The sequence below is a fragment of the Scylla paramamosain genome, unplaced genomic scaffold (genome assembly GCF_035594125.1).
Source record: "Scylla paramamosain isolate STU-SP2022 unplaced genomic scaffold, ASM3559412v1 Contig95, whole genome shotgun sequence".
In the NCBI taxonomy this organism is placed as follows: domain Eukaryota; kingdom Metazoa; phylum Arthropoda; class Malacostraca; order Decapoda; family Portunidae; genus Scylla; species Scylla paramamosain.
In genome coordinates, this window is record NW_026973760.1 from 320,001 (window position 1) to 332,500 (window position 12,500).

The 12,500-nt window shown below is 41.6% G+C and overlaps 1 protein-coding gene across 5 annotated transcripts in view; it reads left to right on the top strand.

The window, feature by feature from the left end:
• Positions 1 to 11,515: 11,515 nt before the first annotated feature.
• LOC135098967 (uncharacterized) overlaps positions 11,516 to 12,500 on the top strand; it is a 12,155-nt gene continuing 11,170 nt past the window's right edge. For 3 of the 5 annotated variants that reach the window (XM_064001417.1, XM_064001414.1, XM_064001416.1), the window contains exon 1: positions 11,517 to 12,500. This exon is cut by the window's right edge and continues 669 nt beyond it. The gene's annotated coding sequence lies outside the window, so the exon portion shown is untranslated. The other 2 variants (XM_064001415.1, XM_064001413.1) reach the window with 2 other exon arrangements.

Consider the following 12,500-nt stretch of genomic DNA (forward strand, 5'->3'; position numbering starts at 1 on the left):
GACCTTGCCACCACAATGTTCACTGATACACTTCCTGCCACTTCAGACAAAATGGCTTTCCTCACCACCGTGTACTCCCGCAGGCCACATCAAGGACTACCTAACCCACTCATTGCAGAATAGTGTCACCATCTGGGCTCCACACACACCCACACACAAACACACACCATTAATATATTAGGTACCACACAAAATATGGCTTTCAATGGACCTAATGGGGGTTAAGACATTGTTTAAACACTTAACTATTAATTAAACACTAACGCTGTCAAATTGCTTAAATAACAGAAAACTATGGTGAATATTGCGATAGTGCCATGCATTTCTTCTTAACAAAAGTATCAGACACATCACATCAGTCCCTTTACTTAAAATACTTAAAATTCGACTCTGCAAACTTGAATAATAAGTAGATAACTATTATACATTATCACAGGCAGGTAAGGTGACACAAGCATTAATATTTACCCACAATACATCCTACAAGTCATCTACAGCTTTCAATACACCCCTATACCAAACAAGACCTGATATTCATTTCTTTCACCGTATATAAGAAAGTGGTTTAATCTCCCATCTTTTCAAATTAAGCCAGACTTTTCATCAGCAGGATCACCCATCACAAGTTTCCCATCCTATTCCTTACCCCAATCCTTCCCTGTTACCTAATATAACCCATACTCTCATATATAAAATGATAGAAGGGTGTTACGCCATGTTCGACCCGCCTACCTGTGGACAGCCAGACAGCCAGACAGACAGACAGACAGACACACATGTTAAATTATCTGGCGGCCTGGTATAGACAGACAGACATGCACATGTTAAATTATCTTGTAATATTAGACTGTGAGGATAAGAATGGCTACTGAGTCTATCTGTAGCCTGTACCCTAGACAAGTGTGTTACAGTCAGTATATCACTGTTTTCACCTCCACAAGTGCTCCACAATTACATGACACACCTCAGTCTCTATACACGCTGTGGGAGTGCCGGCCAGGTGTGTAGGTAGGCAAAAATATGAATAATCACATCACACAGGCTGCAGGAACCGCACTGGAGAGAATGTTTGGGTCTCGGTCTGGGCCTCATCAGCTGATGCAAATGGCGCCGTCTTTCTATGCGTGTCTATGGAATATAAACACGCTCTCTCCATAATTATGGCACAGAGATCTCTACATCATGTCACTACCAAGAGAAGGGACTATCATGACTGTTATGTGGTGTAAGAGAGAGAGAGAGAGAGAGAGAGAGAGAGAGAGAGAGAGAGAGAGAGAGAGAGAGAGAGAGAGAGAGAGAGAGAGAGTTGACCGTAGCCTATGATGTAATACTACACTACTACTACTACTACCAGCTACCAGTCAGTCACTTAGTCAGTCAGTCAGTCAGTCAGTCAGTCAGTCAGTCACTTAGTCAGTCAGTCAGTCAGTCACTTAGTCAGTCAGTCAGTCAGTCAGTCAGTCAGTCACTTAGTCAGTCAGTCAGTCAGTCACTTAGTCAGTCAGTCAGTCAGTCAGTCAGTCAGTCAGTCAGTCAGTCACTTAGTCAGTCAGTCAGTCAGTCAGTCAGTCAGTCAGTCAGTCAGTCACTTAGTCAGTCAGTCAGTCAGTCAGTCAGTCAGTCAGTCAGTCAGTCAGTCAGTCAGTCACTAGTCAGTCAGTCAGTCAGTCAGTCAGTCAGTCAGTCAGTCAGTCAGTCAGTCAGTCAGTCAGTCAGTCAGTCAGTCACTTAGTCAGTCAGTCAGTCAGTCAGTCAGTCAGTCAGTCAGTCACTTAGTCAGTCAGTCAGTCAGTCAGTCAGTCAGTCAGTCAGTCACTTAGTCAGTCAGTCAGTCAGTCAGTCAGTCAGTCAGTCAGTCAGTCAGTCAGTCAGTCAGTCAGTCAGTCAGTCAGTTAGCCAGCCAGCCAGCCAGCCAGTCACTCAAACATGGACATAAATAGTCTGTCTGTCTGTCTGTTTGTCCATCTGTCTATCTACACACACACACACACACACACACACACACTCACCTTTAGTCAATCCCAGCAAGTTGTAAGCATCAGAGTGAAGGAAATGCAAGTGTTGTGAGGAGACACCTTCCCCTCTCTCTCTCTCTCACACACACACACACACACACACACACACACAGACTCACCTCAATTTTGTAAGTTTATTAATTTTCCACCTCAGTTTTCACCCTCCTCAGCATGAACGGTTTCAAAATGAACACTGTAGTGGCCATGTATTGCATCCCAAACCACCAACACAGTGTCCCCAGTCTGGCAGGAATTAAAGGTGATGGTACCATGAGACAGGAGTGGGCTGGCCTGGTGTGGCTGCAGAGAGAGAGAGAGAGAGAGGGGATGTCATGAGAGTGACTGGTGGAGGTCTTCAAGTGGCACAGGGGACATGACAAGGGGGTCTGGTGGGGGTCTTCAAGTGGCACAGGGGACATGACAAGGGTGACTAAGAGGGGGTCTGGTGGGGGTCTTCAAGTGGCACAGGGGACATGACAAGGGTGACTATATACATACATAAATACCTTAAAATTATTGCTATCATTATTATTACTATGCTAACACCAGCCTCAGTTTTTCTTCAGTTCCCCCAAAGACGTGACAGAGTGAGGATGTGGCTTCTGTATCAAGTAATATGGACACACAGACTATTCTCAGCATTGTGTCTGACAGGAGAAACACTTTGCTGCATTACTGACAGGAGAAACACTCTTTTAAAAGGCTGTAGTTGAAGTGACGCAGGTTTTCAAGGGTGTTTTTACAGTTGCAGTGATAGATTAACAACATTTCTGCATTACTGACAGGAGAAACACTCTTTTAAAAGGCTGTAGTTGAAGTAATGCATGTTTTCAAGGGTGTTTTTACAGTTGCAGTGACAGATTAACAACATTTCTGCATTACTGACAGAAGAAACAATCTTTTAAAAGGCTGTAGTTGAAGTGACGCAGGTTTTCAAGTGTTTTTACAGTTGCAGTGACAGATTAACAACATTTCTGCATTACTGACAGGAGAAACACTCTTTTAAAAGGCTGTAATTGAAGTGACACAGGTTTTCAAGGGTGTTTTTACAGTTGCAGTGACAGATTAACAACATTTCTGCATTACTGACAGGAGAAACACTCTTTTAAAAGGCTGTAATTGAAGTGACACAGGTTTTCAAGTGTTTTTACAGTTGCAGTGACAGATTAACAACATTTCTGCATTACTGACAGGAGAAACACTCTTTTAAAAGGCTGTAGTTGAAGTGATGCGGGTTTTCAAGGGTGTTTTTACAGTTGCGGTGACAGATTAACAACATTTCTGCATTACTGACAGGAGAAACACTCTTTTAAAAGGCTGTAGTTGAAGTGACACAGGTTTTCAAGTGTTTTTACAGTTGCAGTGACAGATTAACAACATTTCTGCATTACTGACAGGAGAAACACTCTTTTAAAAGGCTGTAGTTGAAGTGATGCGGGTTTTCAAGGGTGTTTTTACAGTTGCGGTGACAGATTAACAACATTTCTGCATTACTGACAGGAGAAACACTCTTTTAAAAGGCTGTAATTGAAGTGACACAGGTTTTCAAGGGTGTTTTTACAGTTGCAGTGACAGATTAACAACATTTCTGCATTACTGACAGGAGAAACACTCTTTTAAAAGGCTGTAGTTGAAGTGACGCAGGTTTTCAAGTGTTTTTACAGTTGCAGTGACAGATTAACAACATTTCTGCATTACTGACAGGAGAAACACTCTTTTAAAAGGCTGTAATTGAAGTGACACAGGTTTTCAAGGGTGTTTTTACAGTTGCAGTGACAGATTAACAACATTTCTGCATTACTGACAGGAGAAACACTCTTTTAAAAGGCTGTAATTGAAGTGACACAGGTTTTCAAGTGTTTTTACAGTTGCAGTGACAGATTAACAACATTTCTGCATTACTGACAGGAGAAACACTCTTTTAAAAGGCTGTAGTTGAAGTGATGCGGGTTTTCAAGGGTGTTTTTACAGTTGCGGTGACAGATTAACAACATTTCTGCATTACTGACAGGAGAAACACTCTTTTAAAAGGCTGTAGTTGAAGTGACACAGGTTTTCAAGTGTTTTTACAGTTGCAGTGACAGATTAACAACATTTCTGCATTACTGACAGGAGAAACACTCTTTTAAAAGGCTGTAATTGAAGTGACACAGGTTTTCAAGTGTTTTTACAGTTGCAGTGACAGATTAACAACATTTCTGCATTACTGACAGGAGAAACACTCTTTTAAAAGGCTGTAGTTGAAGTGATGCGGGTTTTCAAGGGTGTTTTTACAGTTGCGGTGACAGATTAACAACATTTCTGCATTACTGACAGGAGAAACACTCTTTTAAAAGGCTGTAATTGAAGTGACACAGGTTTTCAAGGGTGTTTTTACAGTTGCAGTGACAGATTAACAACATTTCTGCATTACTGACAGGAGAAACACTCTTTTAAAAGGCTGTAGTTGAAGTGACGCAGGTTTTCAAGTGTTTTTACAGTTGCAGTGACAGATTAACAACATTTCTGCATTACTGACAGGAGAAACACTCTTTTAAAAGGCTGTAATTGAAGTGACACAGGTTTTCAAGGGTGTTTTTACAGTTGCAGTGACAGATTAACAACATTTCTGCATTACTGACAGGAGAAACACACTTTTGAAAGGCTGTAGTTGAAGTGATGTGGGTTTTCAAGGGTGTTTTTACAGTTGCAGTGACAGATTAACAACATTTCTGCATTACTGACAGGAGAAACACTCTTTTAAAAGGCTCTAGTTTAAGCGACACAGGTTTTCAAGGGTGTTCATTTCTGCATTAATGACAGGAGAAACACTCTTTTAAAAGGCTCTACTTAAAGTGATGTGGGTTTTCAAGGGTGTTTTTATGGTTCTAGCAACAGATTAACAACATTTCTGCGACAGATTAACAACATTTCTGCATTACTGACAGGAGAAACACTCTTTTAAAATGCAGGTTTTCAAGGGTGTTTTTACGGCTCCAGTGACAGATTAACAACATTTGTGTAGGAGAAACACTCTTGAGAACCCAGCTACCCCTGTGTTTTGCAAGGCCATCCCTGTGGCCTTGCAAAACAGTGACATTGACAAAGCACAGTGATTCAGAGTGCAGTGTTTCTGCAGTGAGGTGATCTCATTCTGAGAGAGAGAGAGAGAGAGAGAGGGAGAGGACAATGTGTGAGTGTGTCTGTTGACAGTGAACAGCACTTGGTGAAACACACACAAAACACATTCAAAACACACTCAAAACACACCCAAACACACCAAACACACTCAAAACACACTCAAAACACACCCAAAACACTCAAAACACATCCAAAACACACCCAAACACACCCAAACACACTCTTACCTTCAATTCAACATTTTCTTGCAATATCTGTCCTCCAACATTTCTCCCTTCCTCCTCCTCTCTTCCTCCTCCTCCTCCTCCTCCTCCTCTTCTTCTGTCACATTCATCTGTTAGAAGCTGAATCCTAATCTTTAAATCTTCAATAACCCTTTCCTTGTCCTGTGCCAAAGCTTTCACCGCTTCTGCAAACTCCATCTATTACCCAAAAAAAAGAAAAAAAATAGTATTAACATAAAAATCCAGTTTAAGGAATTGTAAAGGTCACAAGGTCAGTACAAAGCAAGACAGAGGTCAGGAAGGTCAAGAAACAAGAGATTAAGCTTGAAATGGTTCGGTTTGATACCCAGACACCAAGAAAAGATGTTATTGATATTATTGAAGAGTATAACAATATCACTACCCAAGATATATATATATTTTTTTAAAGATTTATTAAAGTTCATTATTTCATTATTGTTGATATGTGAATGACTGCTATTAATTAAGGAAATAATGATGGAATTAATTAGTGTTGTCAGGGTTCTTTCTGGGTGTGTGTGGCAGTGTCTGGGTGTGTGTGGCAGTGTCTGGGTGTGTGTGGCAGTGTCTGGGTGTGTGTGGCAGTGTTTGGGTGTGTGTGGCAGTGTTTGGGTGTGTGTGGCAGTGTCTGGGTGTGTGTGGCAGTGTCTGGGTGTGTGTGGCAGTGTTTGGGTGTGTGTGGCAGTGTCTGGGTGTGTGTGGCAGTGTTTGAGTGTGTGGCAGTGTCTGGGTGTGTGTGGCAGTGTTTGGGTGTGTGTGGCAGTGTGTGGGTGTGTGTGGCAGTGTCTGGGTGTGTGTGGCAGTGTGTGGGTGTGTGTGGCAGTGTTTGGGTGTGTGTGGCAGTGTCTGGGTGCCACACACACCCAAAACACTGCCACACACACCCAAACACTGCCACACACACTCAAACACTGCCACACACACTCAAACACTGCCACACACACCCAGACACTGCCACACACACCCAGACACTGCCACACACACCCAAACACTGCCACACACGCCCAGACTACCCAGAACCTTGAAAACCCCAATAACTTCCACTGCAGCCTGTTAAACTATTGGAACCTTGAAAACCCCAATAACTTCCACTGCCATATCTGCTTCCTGCTATATGTTAACACACCCTGCCTGCTACTTACTGCTCCCTTTTTGTCACATTCCTCGCTCCCTTTGTAGTTCAGTAGTAAATTGAGATCTTCCTTTAACTCGTCTCTCTCCCTTGGTCACGTCCAGGATCAAGGGGTACACAAATCTTGATCTTGATCTTGATGGTACAGGTGGCACAGGATCACTCCTGAGCCAGGCCTTTGGATCGGCAACTCCTGTAGAAAGGGAAAAAAAAAAAAAAAAAAAGAGAAACGAACAGCATCCTCTATCCTAATTGTTCATACACCTGGCACGCCACATTCTCTCCAGAAACTCTTTCACCGCCTCAATCATCCTTTCATTGGCCTCTCTACCCAGTCCCAGCAACAACACCATCCATTCCTTTCCTGTCTTCTCCACTCTTTCATTCCTATCATGCCCTAACTCAGTCAGTATCACTTGCATCATCTCATTCCTGTCTCTGGCATACTGCACACACTCCAGCACCACATGTTCCACCGTCTCATCCTCTCCCATGTCACACATCTGGCACACTTTGCTGCGGGACTCAGACCACCTGTAACTCCTTGCATTCACATCCATACACTGTGCCCTCGCTCGGAAGAGAAGATCACCGCCCAGGCTTCCATCATACCACCTTTCATACCTCGGGGCCTCTTTCTCCTTGTACCATTCCAGGGTCTTCTTTCTTTCCATCTCATTCTTCCATTCATTCAGTCCCACACATTTCACTTCTTTGTCTATCTCATTCTTCCATTTTCTCACATCCCATTCGGCTCCCACTCTTCCTCCTCTTGTTACCACCCATTCACGCTCATTTTGATTCCTCCCAGCCATTCTTATCGCCCACACAACTTGCAATCCATTCCTGTCTGTCATTCTCATGCATCTCTTCCTCCATTTGCTTCCACTTTCATTCCACCGGTACACCTTCCTTGCTATTCTTGCATCATCCATTCTCTCAAGCCTAATCTTGTACCTAAGTGTGGCTTTTGTCAGTCTTTCTCTGAAGGTGCTCCATCCCATGTCACCTCTCAAGGCTTCAACTGCTGTGCACCTCGGTGCACTCAGTGCCATCCTTGCTACTTTGTTCTGGCCCACTTCTAACTTATCAATTTCACTTTCATTCCATGCAATCACATCCATACCATACATTATACATGGCACAGCCACACTCTTCCACACTTCTCTCAACACATCATACTTACTTGCTCTCATCCTTGCCGCGCTTCCCAATCGACCTACCCACTGGTTTAGCATACTTATCTTCTCATTCTTTGCCTTTGCACACCCACTAGGACTCATCCACATCCCTAAGTACTTGTATTCTTGCACCTGTCTCAACTCATTCTCTCCAAGTCTCCATACCACATTACTTTCATCCTCTGATCTATTCACAATCATTACTTTGCTTTTCTCACTGCTAAACCTTACTCCAAAGTCTTTACCATAGCCATCCACTACATCCAACAAACTTTGAAGCTCATCTGCCGATTCACTCATAACAACTACATCATCTGCATAAAGGAGCACACATACTTTATCATTCCCCACACTTACCCCTACATTCATTCTTCTCATCCTGGCTGCTAGCTCCTCTGTATACAGGCTAAAAAGGGTTGGTGACAATATACAGCCCTGCCTAACTCCTCTCTCACTCTTCACCCAGTCTGTTTCTATGTCTCCTAGCCTGTATCTAGCTCTTGTGTCCACATACATACTTTGCACTACGTTAACTATCTTTGCACTCAATCCAATCTTTTCTAAGACTCTACCTAACATTTCTCTGTTCACTCTATCATAAGCTTTCTCTATATCCAAAAAACCTAGGTACAATTTACCCCCATCATTCTTTTTCTTCTCAATCATTTCATTCACCACAAACATATTGTCCTCAGCTCTCCTGTCCCTACGAAAACCATTCTGTTCTTCACCCAGCACTCCAGCTCTCTCAATCCATTTACACAGTCTCTCATTCAACACTGCACTGAAAACTTTACCTACTGTATTCACTAATGCAATTGGCCTGTAGTTCTTCAGCTCATTCTTACTCTTAAATCCTCCCTTATGCAACAGACACACTCGGCTCTCATTCCACTTTCTTGGCACTCTCTCTTCATCCCACACTCGGTTGAATAACTCAGTCATTCTGTCTATCACTACCTCCCCACCATTCTTGTAGAACTCATAGGGTATATCATCTGGACCTGCTGCCTTGCCATTCTTCTGCCTTCTCACACACCTCTCCACTTCATCCCTACTGATTCTTTCATCCAGTTCATCTGCATTCTTCCTTTCCAGTGTTACACATTCTTCTCTCACACTAAACATCTCACCTACCCCACCTACTTCTTCCCAGAACCCTTTGATTGCCTCCCTGATTCCATCCTTCTCTGTTATAACTACACCCTCCACTTTTAGACTCTCCACACCAACACTGCCTGACATATTCTCACCTCTCATGAACTTGTACCATTCACGGCCACCTTCCATACCTTTCTCCCTTAAAGATTGAATCACGCTCCTTTCACTCTTCACTTTAGCATTCATTATCATTCGTCTCGTCAACCGCTGCTGCTTCACATACGCTGCCCATGCATTCAGATACTCATTCTCTGCCTCATCGCTTTCATGCCTCTTTTTCCTCAGCCATCTACACTGTCTACTCATTCTCTTTCGCTCCTTCCTAGCCGCTCTGATTTCATCATTCCACCATGGTTTACATACATTCTTTCTTCTACCTACTCTCACAAACCCTATCTGGTTCTCAGCAGCACCCCTCACGTCCTCAACCAGTTTCTCATTCAGATGCTCCACGTCATGCACACTTTCGTCGTCCCAGCTTCTCTCACTCAGATCAACCTGAAAGTTCTCCCACCCTACATCTCTCAGTCTCCACTTCTTTCTCTTACTTGCCACTTTCACTTCATTCCCACCCTGCATCAAGCACTCCACAACCAGCATGTTGTGATCGGACACAATATCAACCAAACCATCCTCATCTATCCACATGTGCGACACAATTTCACGCATTCTTCCATTCACCAACATGTAGTCAATTGCCGATTCCTGTTCTCTTGCACTCCAAGTCACACGCCCCTCTGCCAAAGTAACGTTCAGATTTTCCAGCTCCAGTTCATCAACAAACTCTCCAAGCATTTCACCATTCCTGTTCACCTGTTCCCCCAGTATTCCCACATGTGCATTCATGTCACCCATAACTAGCACTCTCTCCTCTCCATGCTCTCTCACAACTTTCTTAAGTATGTCATACTTCCTCCTATTTTCCCTCTCTGCTCTTTCACCCATGACAGTCATGTACGCTACCACCAGTACCACCTTCTCTGGTAACAGCACCAGCCAGCAGTGTGGATTTCAAGGACCCTGTCTATAAATATTTTGATTATAGTGTCTGTATGCATTGATTTTTATTTAAGCAAAATTGTATCAGAAATAAATAAAATGTGCATTTCTTGTGAGTATAATTATCTGAGTGTTCATTTTTTTTCTCTGCCAATATCCTTGTGTATATTAACCTTAAAAATAAATAAATAAATAAATAAATAAATAAAAATATTGATTGAAATATTAATGAAATGATAGAGAGTGACTGATGAATAACCTTAACCCTCAGAGAGATTTAGGAAATTCTACATTACGTCAAATTTTCAAGATGGCTGCCGTTAACTTCAGGATCCTTTGTCTGTAAATTAATTTTATCGAAAGTTAAATATTAGTTAATGGCAAAAAAATAGTTTTAAAAATATAAACTTAAAAATCTGAAATATGTATGTCATTCAGGGTTATATAATTACGTCAGGAAGTGAAGTATATGTTATATCTATGTCTGAAAGCGATATTATTTCAGTAAGAGAAAGATATCACCAGTAACCAGAAAAATAAATGTTAAGTGCATTATCTTTATTTCTAAGTGTTCATTTTAGTCATTTATCGCTCAAATAAGCAGAAACAGCCTTTGAAAAAACGGTAAGTGTGAAGTCAGGTAGACAGCCATATTGAAACACCATGAAATAAAACTCTCTCAAAGAAAAAGATTAATATAGCTTGTTTAGTGCTGCCATAATCAGAGCATGTGTAAAATAATTTATCCCACTTTCATACTTAATTAAATCTTGATTATTTGCGTATTTTTGTTTTTTTGACCATAATATTGTAACGTTTGCAAGTAGACATTTGATGAGATTAACTCTTTTCTGTCTTTATTTGATCGAATTATTAAACATTTCTCACACGTTAAATGCCCATAGAGTAGCATCATATTACTCAATGGATTAAACAAGCAATATAATCAATATGAATGGCAAAAAAAAGGACAAAATATGAGTAGCAATTAAAAATGAATTAGTGACCCATAACCATTTTCTTATTCATCATAGAAAATGTAGTCGTTGTTGTTGTTTCTGTTTTTTGTTGTTTTTTCTTGTTTTTGTCGTCGTTGCTTGTTTTTTTCTCCTTGTTGTTGTTATTGATGCTTGTTATTTGATTCATGTTGTTTTTGTTTTTTTTTGTTGTTTTTTTACTCTTGAAAGTCTAAAACCCCCGAAACGCACATTATGTCCGTAGAGTTCCTCAATAGCAGTTCATAAAAGGGGTTGTTTAACACCGCTACTGCTGCCCGGGGTACAAATTGCGTCTTTATAACGGGCTCACTTTTCACCGTACATTGACTTAATATTTGTGTTCTCGACCTTCATTTTTTCCTTTTTGGCTTTGTATTTATTTAATATTATATAATATTGATTATTTTTAAGGATTGATGCGTTTTTAGATAGCTTCCATTGATGTTGTTGGAAGCAGGTGGACATTAGCCAAGGGGAGAAAATGGAGAAATATTAAATCCCTAATATCACAACGAAATCTAACCAGAGAGGGTTCAGATGACATTTACATACAACATGCATGAATCAACATCAGCCACGACGAACATTGCGCAAAATTATTATGAATTAGTGAATATTTAGGTATTTATATTAAAAAAGCGGTATTTCGTCCAGCTCTTATGAGGCCCGTTGTATTATGTACACATGGGGGACAGACTGAGTGAAGAGTGAGAGAGGAGTTAGGCAGGGCTGTATATTGTCACCAACCCTTTTTAGCCTGTATACAGAGGAGGTAGCAGCCAGGATGAGAAGAATGAATGTAGGGGTAAGTGTGGGGGAATGATAAAGTATGTGTACTCCTTTATGCAGATGACGTAGTTGTTATGAGTGAATGGCAGATGAGCTTCAAAGTTTGTTGGATGTAGTGGATGGCTATGGTAAAGACTTTGGAGTAAGGTTTAGCAGTGAGAAAAGCAAAGTAATGATTGTGAATGGGTCAGAGGATGAAAGTAATGTGGTATGGAGACTTGGAGAGAATGAGTTGAGACAGGTGCAAGAATACAAGTACTCAGGGATGTGGATGAGTCCTAGTGGGTGTGCAAAGGCAAAGAATGAAAAGATAAATATGCTAAACCAGTGGGTAGGTCGACTGGGAAGCGCGGCAAGGATGAGAGCAAGTAAGTATGATGTGTTGAGAGAAGTGTGGAAGAGTGTGGCTGTCCCATGTATAATGTATGGTATGGATGTGATTGCATGGAAGGAAAATGAAATTGAAAAGTTAGAAGTGGGCCAGAATAGAGTAGCAAAGATTGGCACTGAGTCCACCGAGGGGCACAGCAGTTGAAGCCTTGAGAGGTGACATCGGATGGCGCACCTTTAGGGAAAGACTCACAAAAGCCACACAAGATTAGGCTTGAGAGAATGGATGATGCAAGAATAGCAAGGAAGGTGTACCTGTGGAATGAAAGTGGAAGCAAATGGAGGAAGAGATGCATGAGAATGACAGACAGGAGTGGATTGCAAGTTGTGTGGGCGATAAGAATGGCTGGTAGGAATCAAAATGAGCGTGAATGGGTGGTAACAAGAGGAGGAAGAGTGGGAGCCGAATGGGATGTGAGAAAATGGAAGAATGAGATAGACAAAGAAGTGAAATGTGTGGGACTGAATGA